Genomic DNA, 12,091 nt, shown 5'->3' on the forward strand with positions numbered 1-12,091 from the left:
CAATAATTTTAATGGTATAAAAACACTGAGAACTAAAGTTTGAGAACCACTGATCTAGGAAACTATTGAAGTTCTCTAAATGCCTGTAAATTGTTCTTTTAAGTCCTTTGGAGAGTCTTAATTTTTTCAGTGGCTACTACTTTTAATATTTTGGACTAACTACTGTTGTCCTCATTATCTGTGTGATATGAATGGTAAGAGTATGAGAAATGGATACTTGATGGATAGTCCTTTCTAGGATTCTAGAGCTGGAAGGAACCTTAGCAGGAATCTAGTCCAGCCCCTCATTGTATGGGTGAGGAAACTGAGGTCCAGAAAGACTAAATGAATTCTCCAAGATTACACAGATAAGTGGAACAAGTCAAAAATCTGAACTCAAGCCTTTTGACTCTAAATTCATCTGAGCTTGGCATCTTTCCACTATACCAAGTCTTTCCTTTCATTTAGGGCTTACCTAAAACACTGTATTTCAATTTTATGTAACTGTTAGGCTTTTGAACAGAAGCAGTATGGTGGTCTACACAATGGATAGAGCACTATATCTGGAGGCAGGAAGATTTATCTTTGTGAATTCAAAATCTGGCCTTGGACACAAGTTGTATGACCCTGGATAAATCACTTAGACCCATTTGTCTCAATTCCCTCATCTGTGAAATGAACTAGAGAAGGAAATAGCAAACCGTTCCAGGATCTTTGTCAAAATAACTCCAAATGGAGTCACAAAGGTCAGATATGACCGAACAAAACAATCACACCAAACAACAGCCACCACAACAGACTTTTGTTCATCTTCATCAACAGAGCGAACGTAATTATTCAAATTACAAATGGATGGCAGAGGTTACAAAAGGCAAGAGCTCTCTCCAAATGAAACACTATGAGTAACAATTATGCAGAATGGTACCTTTGTATCCTCCCTCCCCACCTCTTTCAAAGAAATTATTTCTTGACATTCTTCATTCTCCAGCTTCCTTTATTTACCAGGTTTCAATGCCATCCCTACAACAGTTCTTGCTTTGCTGTTCCATTGCCACAGTGGTAGTAGCCTGAGACCTGATTTGTGATGTCAGAATGAAGCAATTATTAACTGAAGTTTCTGTTTCCATTAGGGTCTCTGCAAGATAGATCTTCAGTGATACCACAATGGAACTACTCACAGCATATCTTTAACATTGAAAAGAAGTCTCCAGTTTGGTGGAAAAATGTCCAGCTCTGGACCTCTCCAGTTTGAGTATTCCAGTGTGTCACATACTTAACTGGAGCTACAGGATGTTGAATTCCACAAAGTAGTACTTTGTTCTAAACTATGGTGAGTTGGCAATGTTGACAATGAATTATTATATTGACTTTGCCACAAATCATTTCTTGCTTCCTCAGTATTTCCCATTTCAAAGACAACTATTAGTGTTAGGTTACTGTTCATTCATGCATGCATTCATTCATTTAACAAATATTTGTTGAGAATATAGTGTGTTCAAGGCACAATACTACAGTGATGGTGACTGTCTAGTAAGCAAAGTCTTGGAGAATTTTGTTTTTTATTCGGAGCTATGATTTGTTCAGGGTAATGAACTTCTAGTGTGTAAACTTCCCTCTCCAATGCAGATCACCAACACTGTTCTAGCGAGTCTTACTTGCTTGAGGTACCAAAAGGTTAAAGTGAGTGATTTGCTTATGGCTACATAACTGGTATGTGTAAAGGCCACAAGACTAACCTTCTATTCTTTGGATATTTACTCATTAATAACATTGATATGTAAATCTGATTTTACCTCTTAGATTCTAAAATCTTAAGGGTTAGCATGGAATGATCAAAGTATTCTACTAAGAGACCTTTACTTTTCATAAGCTTTATCAAAAAATTAACTCAATGACACTGGTTCTATTTGTGAGATGATTGTTGTTTTAGTCAATTAGGTGATAGATGGTAAAGTGCAACACCTAGTTGCAGCAATCTGAAGACCTTTCATATGTTCATATGACTCTGTGAGATCTCTAATGGCTTTCCCACTTTAGTTAGGCAGTGGATAAAATTGGTCACTGATTCTTAGATCTGATATGATCACTGAACAAAATATCATGGTTTTTAGTCTATGTGTAGTAAAGTTCGAAGAACTACCATCTTGTTAATTTTGGAAAACATATGGACCACATGAGTATTTAATTGAGTTTCACTATGCATACTGATGATTGCATTGACATAGGGAACTATACTAATGCAGTCAGCATCTAAAAATTAATTATTGACTAGGATACTAATGCATTGTTGGTGTTGTGAAATGATCTAGTGGATTCTGAAGAGCAATCTGGAACTATGCCCAAAGGACTATCAAACTCTGCATACCCTTTAACCCAGCAGAACTACTACTGGATCTGTATCCCGAGAAAATCATAAAGGAGGGAAAAGGACCCACATGTGCAAAAATGTTTGCAGTAGCTCTGTTTGTGGTAACAAAGAAAAAAAGCTCATTAATCAGGGAATAGTTGAACAAATTGCGGTATATGAAGGTAATGGAATATTATTATTCTACAAACATGATGAACAAGCTGATTTTAGAAAGGCCTCAGAAGATTTACATGAACGGATGCTGAGTGAAACAAACAGAGCCAAGAATACATTATACACAATAATAGCAAGAATGAAAGACTTGGTTCTTCTCAGTGGTTCAGTGATCCAAGGCAATCCCAATAGACTTTGGACCGAAAATGCCATCTACATCCAGAAAAAGAACTAAGGAGACTGAATATAAATCAACACATGCTGTGTTCAGTCCTTTTTTCTGTTTTTTATCTCTCCCATGGTTTAAAAGAAACATTTTTCTCTCTCCACATGATTCATAAAACAATATGTACTAAAATTAAATAAATTTACTAGAAAAAAAATAAAAAATTAGTGTTGGAGAGTTGCCTGGGCACTGAGAAATTGGATGATGAAGCAAGGAAGTTATCTTTTTACTATACAGTAGGATGATTTCACTTTAAGAAAACAGGGAAATTATCTCCATGGGACCAGGTTGATTCAGAGAGTTAAGGGCATAAAAAGCTGTCCACCTAGAGTCACCCTCTAGAAGTTCTAGCAAAATTGTTGTCTTCCTGACAGAGTATCATTGATTGCTGTGATGAATATGGATATTAAAGGGAATATTGTTTTATTTAAATTTAATTAGGAATTAAATCCTTTTAAAACTTATTCCAAGTTGTTTCAATTACATACTATGGTCCATGAAGACAATACTGCCTATTAGACCCAAATCTGACCCTCTACTACTGGCCTGAGTTAAGATTCGGATCATAATAAAAGTGTTACATAGGGTCACTCAGCAAATATGTCAGAGGCAGACCTGAAACCAGATTTACCTGATTCCAAGGCTAGATCTCTCCAATCACCATGCTGCCTCTCATAGATTTAAGCCATTGTATATAAAGTAAAAAATGAAAACTATTGATAACATCTAAACTTTTAGAACTTGCTTCGATGCAGCAAACTCCTTGAAAGTTAGTAGGAACAATTTCCAGGACCCCCAAGCCACGATCTGCCCCTTCTTGTTGTTTTGTCCTTTGTTTTCAAAGAGCATCAAAGGAAGGGATGCCATGACATATGAGTGAATTGGATTTAAGTGAGGGAGGGCTAGACAAGATCACTAGCCTCACTTTCCCCTTAGAGCTACGTGGGTCCAGTGACAAGTTACAGATCAAGATGACTGGAGATGGTCCTGGATGGAATGAGAGAACTCAGGTCAAATGTTCAGGATGACTGAGGCCATACTCATTAAGCAATTGTGGCTAGGTAGCAACTGAGGCAAAGATTCTTCATCTCTAGACAAGTTGCAAGTCATGTCTTTATTGAAGGGATGCTAAAACTTTGAGATCTTTGCCTAAGGTGTACATTTACATATATGGTTAATATCTGTCCTCAGAGTGTGTTTTTCAGCATGCAGGGACCTATGTTTTGCATGACAAAGGCTTCAGAGGAATTTCTTTCCAAGTTAAACTTCCTTTCACAACCTGTTTTTCAGTTATGTGCTCTCTATGTCTCCCATATTAGAATAAAATTTGAGGCTCTCATAGGCATAGATGGCCTACATTAATTTTTCTTTGTTTTCTGTATCATTTTCTAAAACGTGCCCATTTTGTTCACCTCTCATACCTGTTTTAACTAATAGCTTAATCAGAATGAGCCCTTTATTCTAAATACAGTATTGGTATTTTGAGATTTTCTCCTTAATCTCAAAAAGCCAGATGTTCAACAGAGGCTTTGGACATGTTGGTTGCAGAATGAAGAAAGTTGAAATAAAGTCTGAAAGACTATAAGTGGCTGGCTGAATTTTTATACAGATCATAGTTTAATAAGCATAAAGTTGTTATTGTTGTTGGGTTCTTTCAGTTGTATTCAACTCTTTGGGATCCCATTTAGGATTTTCTTGGGAAAAATAATGGACTGGTTTGCCAATTCCTTCCCCAGATCATTGTGGAAATGAAGAAACTGAGGTTAATAGGGTTAAGTGACTTGATGAGGATCATACAACTAATAAGTCTCTAAGGCTGGATTTGAACTTGAAGATGAATTTTCTGATTCCAAGTCCAGTGCTCTATTCACTGTGGCACCTAGAGGCCCCAGTGGTATGAATTTTTATATAGTTGACAGTTTAATTAGCAGTGTCTGTTACATAGTAAGCATTTAATAAATGTTTGATTGGTATAATTTGATTTTTTTAATGTTGACATAAAGCTTAAATACTCAACTCTTGTTCAATGTTAAGACTCCCAACTCTGATCTTAAAATAATGCAAACTATTGCTAGTGCAAAGATGTCATAGCTATACCATAGTCCATCATTATCTCTTAACTTTGGAAAATATAAAGTTCTCAAAATTTTCAGCTGGTTATCACAGAGATTGATTAAAGCCATTGAAAACAAATTTTAAAAAGCTTCCTACCATTTCACGTTTCATCATTCCCATGTAATGTTTGGCAATCAGCATTGCCAGAAAATATCTCCCTTTATAGTTCTCTTATTAAAATTTCTTAAATATTTACTCTGTGCCAGATACAGTATACAAAAAATTATCAGGCACAGTCTATTCCCTCAAGGAGATTGCAATCTAGAAGGAAAAAAGGCATCAGTACATGAAACATTAACATAATATTAATATGGGAAAGTATATGATCATGACAAAATAGGAGCTAGAAATCATAACATAATGCAAAGAATACTGGATTTGGAGTCAAAAAATCTGGATTCAAATGCTAGCTTTTCCATTGATACCTTGTGATTTGGGGCAAGTTACTTAATTTCAGGGTTTACATTTCCTGACTGTAAAATAAGATTGAACAAGAGCACTGCTGAGGTCTCTTGCAATGCTAAGGTTAAATGTCACATGCTATGACATTTTTTTTTCAGACTTAGAGCTAAGCCAAGCCCTTCATTTTATAAAAAGTGAAAATTTAAGATCCAGAGAGGTTGAGTGACCTGTTGCTTATTTGGTCCAGGATTTAAGTTTAGATTTTTTTAATACCAAATTTAATGCTCCATTTATAATAATAATAGCAATACTAATCAATAATAATAAACAATAATAAGAAGAAACTGTAGGGATTTAGAGAAGTGAGAGATCAATGTGAGCTAAATGACCAGAGAAGATTTGGAAGTGAAGTAACAAATGAAGTGGAAGGATTTTACCAGGTAGAAAGGAGGAAAAAAACATTCACAGTAGAGGCACAGTATTAGCAAAGGATGAAAATGTGTTTATCATTTTGGGGACTTAGTGAAGAAAATCACTGATGTGGTTAGGTTAAAGTATTTAATCTGGAAAGTAGTAGGAGGTAAGATTGGAAAGACATGTTGAGGCCAGAATGTGGTGAGCCTAAAGTGCTAGGCTGAAGAGTTTCATTTGATACTATAAGGAATATAGAACCACAGAAGGGTTTTGGTCAAAGAAGTGATATGGTAAAATAAGCATTTTAGTAATTTTAAACTTCTAAGTGCATACAGAATTAATCAGAATGATGGGAAAGGAAGGGCAAAGACTGACTAGTCATTCTCTTGAATATGTTGTAATAATCCTCACTTGAAGTAATGAGCATTCATTTAGGGTGGAAATAGAAAGGAAACAACAAATTATAGAAGAAAAAAATGCTTGAGCTAGAAGGAAAGAAAAAAAATAGGATTATAAACCACGTGTGAAAGGAGAGAGGAGTGAAAGAAGACTTGGGTTCTGAGTCTGGTTGACTAGGGGAATGATAGTTGCTAAATAGAAATAGGGAAATCACAAAAAGGGAAAAGGCTTTTATTAAAGATGAGTTAGTTTCAGATGTTGAATTTGCAATGTTAGCAAGACATTTACATGGAAATATCCAATTAGTGAGTTGGAGATATGGAATTAAAGTCTGGGTAAGGTCAGTGTTCAAGACACATTCACATAGACAACCTTTCTTATGAACATCTTGATGGGAAAGTTATCATAAAGTTTCAAATAGTAATAATGAAAAACAATGCCCATTCAATTAATCTAGAATTATGAAAATGACTAAGAACAGAAAATTATAATGTATATGTTATTGTGATACATCATGAAGTAATTTTCCGATCCACACTACTCATGAGATATTATTCCACAATATTAACACTGACAATATAAATTTCTTTGGAAACTAAACATATGGTTTATTTACATAACACAACATAAGAACACCAAATTAACCATTTTGAGGTGTCAAAGAAATAACACTTCCATAAAATCCCATTTCACAAAAGGAGAGAAAAGAGGGAAAAGGTGATGTTCCTATCTTCCACAGTATAGAATTTTCTATATTTTAACCTACATATAACCTATGTATTTTTAACTATGTTATTACCCTAGATGATGATATATCAAAAGTACATTTTAGAGTTGTGCACAATTAGAAATATGTACACATAACCTTGAACAGACCCCCTCAAATCTCTGAATACACTGATGTTTCATAAAGGCTACTATTTGTAAATTTATCAAAACAACCATGAGAGTCAGCAGTTTCTTGCCTACAGGAATAATTTGCATTCGTTCATTCAAAAAACATTTCTTATGCTCCTACTATATGCTATATACTGTGCCTGGTGCTGGGGATAGGAAAGAAAATTTTTTAACATAAACTCTGTTCTTAAGGGGCTTGTAATCTTAAAAATGTCTTGTCCAAAACTAATTCTGAAAGTAGTGTGGAGCAATGACTAAGCAAGACTTCTCTGCTTTGAATCAAACACAATTAATTTTTCATATGGTGAGAAAGATGTACTAGCATAAATCTTTCTGAACATCAGTTCAATTTTTATCAGACACAACTCCAACATTATTGTCCTGGGTCACTTTCTTCTAAAACTAGTTTGCTCTATGAGGAAGAAGAAACTGCTATAGCCTGAAAACATAGTAACATTTCATATCCATATGGCACTTTATAGTTTACCAAATTCCTTATTTACAACAATACTGTGAGTTAGGCAGTGCAATGAAACAGTTGAAAAAAAAATGAGGCTTCAAGAGGTTAAATCAGAAGACAGGGTTATACAATAGAAAAGGAACTGTATTTATAGTTAAAGAAGCCAGATGAAAATCCAGTCCTGCCACTTACTACACTGTGACTTTGGATAAGTTATTGAGCCTCAGTAACCTCATCTGTAAATAAAAGGGCCCCTTATAGCTTTAAATCTATTAGGACACAAATCCAGGCTTCTTTCTTCCCAAGAGTTTTTCTTTTTCTATACTACTTAACTTTTCTAAATATTAATTGATGGCGGCTAAATATTCTCTTCACGTAATATTTTGTTTTAGGACAAAATTTTAAATGCCTAAGGCTCAACTCCTCCATCAAAAAATAGGCTAAATGGAGTTGCTTTTACATATGCTATTTCTTACCATTGTGCACTATGATATCAAGGTTATGAACACTAAGAATTTCCAGAGAGTAATGCCACTTATTATTACTTGTGGATGCTTAGAGAGCTCACTGGAAAACCTCAAAAGGCCATCAATACTCTTCCCTGAATGACCACTTGAAAAAAAAATCAGTGACTGCACAATACTAAACTGAATAGACTTTTTATCAAGAAGCTCAGTAAAATAAAATTAGCCTGAAAGAATTATCGATGCTTTTGTCCATCAAAATTAATGCAATCAACTAAGTAGATACTTAGAAAGTCATTTAATGTTTTCATCGGAAGCAGGAATCAGAAGAAACAGCATTTTCAAAAACACATCCTCTTATTGGGTTTATGTTTTCTTATTTGTAAATAAAAGTAGCATTTCTTACATTCTAAAGATGGCTATCTTAATTCCTCCCCCCCATCACACACACTGGCAAAAATCTTGATGTTTTCTTGTACTTTGTTCCCCAAAAAAGGATTCAACAAATGATGGAGACTTGAGTTTATTCCAAAACTTTGATTAGGGATTGCAGGACTATTTGTTTTGTCCAAATAGAAAATCATTACAAAGGTTTACTTTAGTTCCAGCAAAAAACAATCACACATAGATAATACTTTTAGTCATTTTGGTGGCTAGGGTTGGTACAGTGGTTTCACTGTAATTGCTTTTATCCATGTAACTTATTGCTGTTCTTGAAATCAATTGAGATCAGAAATCACAGGGGGTTGATGATTTGTCCTGATTACAATGTGAGATCTTTATTTTAGAATTGTCTTTTGAAAAACATTGAATTTGCCATTTTTTCTTTTCACAACTAGGATTCATTCTGTCTTTTGTGTCTTTTCTCAGCCACAAATTACATACTTGATGTAATGTGTTAGAGAAAAAAAATAAATCAAGAGCTTTGATAAATTCTTCATTAAAGACTAACTGGCAAAATGATTTTTAAATTCCTAAAGTAATATCTGAATCCACCAGAAACAGGTCCCAAACTCTTCTTGCAAAACACTCACTATTTTATGAAAGCAAAAAACAAACAAAACCCAGTAAAACCCCCCATTTTCTAAAATTAAAGGAGACAATGAAAATTTTTCTTTAGATTTTGCTATGATGATAAGCCTGCAGGAGAGAAGGTCGTAATTATTAGATATGATGACAATTTTCTTTTTTTTTTTTAAATGTTGGGATGGTGATCTCTTTATACCACATTCAATTTGATGCAGTGCAAGAAAAGGATGCCTTATCTGAAGTTTAAGACTTTTGTTTCACTAGTTCTCATACTGGAGATTCAGAAACAAGTCTCAGGTGCGATCTACATAGGACCTTTAATCCAAGTGCTTCAAGGTCTTCAAAACCTTGACATCTGGCAGAATTAAGATTCTTAACAACTAAAATCTCTTGAAGCTTAAAAAAAAAAAAGTCAGCAATGTGAATCCTTCATTTACAATATTCTCAAGAGGGAAACCATCTTTTACACCTGAAACCAGCAAATAAGTGTGTTTGAGGTACTTTTTATTCCTTCTTCCCAGGCTGCCTCAGTGACTGTTGATGTTTGTTTTGCTTTAAACATTACAGAGCCCAGTATTGGGCAGTGCAGCTTGTTAGCTATTCAGTCAATTTTAGCAATAATTACTTAAATACTCGGTGGCAAATTTTGCCATAAGCAAAGCAATAAAGACTGCTACTTAACAGAGCTGTGAGAATACAATATTGATCTCCAAATAATCATAGTCAAAATTTTACGCATCAAAGTCCAGTCCTGTTTGGTTTATTACCATCTTAGTAAGCAAACCTCATACACATACATTTACAACATTTGACATGTTTTTTGTTTTTATTTTATTTTTTTGGCTAAGCTGTCTCACAAAATACTGTAGAAAAATGCACTAAACATTTAGCTTCTATCCTTGCCCAGTAATCACAGTATATATGTGAACATATGGCAACTCAGACAAACTGTAATGCAACATTTGATGAAAATATGGTGCTGTTTCAGCATTTTCTCCCCTGCAATCACAACTGTATGGGCATAATTCAAGGGAGCAGACTCCAGGAATAGTCTTATAATTTGCTGAGTATCATTTGTTTTCAAGTAATAATATCGACCAGAGCTATAAAATGCAATCCAACTTCCTTTCGAGTCTCACTTGGAAAGAAATAAAATACTGAATACAGCATGTTAAGAAGAATAATTTCGGTTGATGTTTACAGCTCCCAATGGCTCCACTAAATCATCGGAGCAGGAGGAAGGTGGCGACGAGAGGGTTTTACCTTTGACTTCGGAATGTAAAATCTCATTTAAAACGGGTGATTTAGCGGGAGGATATGCTAGTCCCGGGAGTAAGTAAAGGGAAGACTGGGCTGGGCTAGGCTATTCAGCGTATTGAAACGGAGGAGCAGACCTCAGCAATGGGTGAAGTTGCATTTTCGAGATGGGGGTGGATGAAAGGCGGGCTGCTCCACGTTGGATCGCAGCTGGCCAACATTTTCATCCTATAAAATGAACTGGACTAAGAGTCAAAGTGGCTCTCCGCCATCCCCCTCCGCAACCTCTCCTTTGTAAGGGGAAGGGGGAGGGTTGAAGGAGGAAGGAAAAAATGGGATCACAATTCTCACGTAAAGTCCAGCCTACGGAGCGTTCCCCAAACCATTAATATCCAGGCGTGTTTTAACACCACACCCCAGCGTTCAGAGGGTTTCTGTGTAGCTCCAGAAAGGGGGGTGGAGAAGGGGGGGGCGGCGGAATACCTCTATAACTAAGGTGCAAAATGCCCTTTTAAGCTTCGAAACCAACAAGCACGTCCCTCTTCTTGTCCTTCACCTTTATATCCCCCTCTTCTTTTTTCATCTTTCCCCCCGTTATGCAAACCCCTGGTGGCTGCGGGGAGGAGGGCACAGCTTGAGCAAGGAGAGAGACGGAGAAGGTGGAGAAGAGGACAGTGGTGGGGGTGGGGGCTAGGGAACTGTACCCGCAACACTGCCTTAAGCCCTGGACTAAAGCACCGCATCAAGTGTTCCCCCAGTTGCTTACCTCTCTGCCACTGGACTGTTTCTGCTCGGCCCGGGCCGTGTGGAGGGAGAGAGTGAGGGTGGAGAGAAGACGCCGCAGCTGCTAGCCCCCACAGCCAACGGGAGGAGGAGGAGGAGGAGGAAGAGGAGGAGGAGGAGGAGAAAGAGGGCTGGGCGCCGAGCTGCTTCTCCGCGGGTTTCCTCTTCGTCCCTACTTCGTCCTGCTCTGCTGGCGCTAAAAACTGAGAGCATAGCCCTAGCTCAGCCCCCTAACTGGATTCCTTCACTGACACAACTCCGCGTCCCTCTTCTCCACGTATAGACACTCCCCCCTCTCACTCACTCAGGCTTTTCCTCCCTCCTTCCCTCCCTCTCAATGTCACTCATACATACAGGCACACAAACACGCTCTCCTTTTCTCTCCCTGCTCCCCCAACCCCCGCCCTCTTCTCATTCTCTCTCTCTCTCTCTCTCTCTCTCTCTCTCTCTCTCTCTCTCTCTCTCTCTCTCTCTCTCTCTCTCTCTCTCTCTCTTTCTCTCTTTCTCTCTCTGTTTCTCTCTCTCTGTTTCTCTTTCTCGCTCTCTCTGTCTCTCTTTCTTCTTCTTCTTCTTCTTCTTCTTCTTCTTCTTCTTCTTCTTCTTCTTCTTCTTCTTCTTCTTCTTCTTCTTCTTCTTCTTCTTCTTCTTCTTCTTCTTCTTCTTCTTCTTCCTTCTCTCTCTTTTTCCCCTTCTATATTTTTCACATATACTTTTCTAACAACCTTTCAGTAACCAGAACATTAAGAAAAACCTGTGTCTTTCTTTCAAATTTCCCTTCTACCTATTTTCATTAGTTACTTGACCATTGGATTTTCTCATACCTTCTGTCCCTTTAGCTTTGGACTGCTTTCTTTGCTTTTTCCACAAACCATTTCCATATCACCCCATCATGTTCTCTCCCCCTTGGCACCTACTTACTCAGCGATTTTATTACACAACCCACACACGTTTCTCGTGGCTAACATTTTCACCCTTTCTCTGTCTTGGGTAAATGAACTTCGTTTCCTTCAACATGGTTCATAAGTTAAAAGGGGGTAAATGGCAATAACAGCACTTTCACTTTTAGAATAGGGGTTCTTCACCTGAGATTTCTGAGAATATTTGGGGGGAAATTTAATAATTATAACCCGGTTTCCTTAATTTTA

General features: G+C 36.9%; 1 protein-coding gene across 1 annotated transcript in view; it reads right to left on the minus strand.

Moving 5' to 3' along the window:
- SPATS2L (spermatogenesis associated serine rich 2 like) overlaps positions 1-11,047 on the minus strand; it is a 222,937-nt gene extending 211,890 nt beyond the window's left edge. The window contains exon 1 of the mRNA XM_051985915.1: positions 10,930-11,047. The gene's annotated coding sequence lies outside the window, so the exon portion shown is untranslated. The remainder of the gene's footprint in view (positions 1-10,929) is intronic.
- Positions 11,048-12,091: the final 1,044 nt, after the last annotated feature.

Source organism: Antechinus flavipes, chromosome 3, assembly GCF_016432865.1.
Source record: "Antechinus flavipes isolate AdamAnt ecotype Samford, QLD, Australia chromosome 3, AdamAnt_v2, whole genome shotgun sequence".
Lineage (NCBI taxonomy): Eukaryota > Metazoa > Chordata > Mammalia > Dasyuromorphia > Dasyuridae > Antechinus > Antechinus flavipes.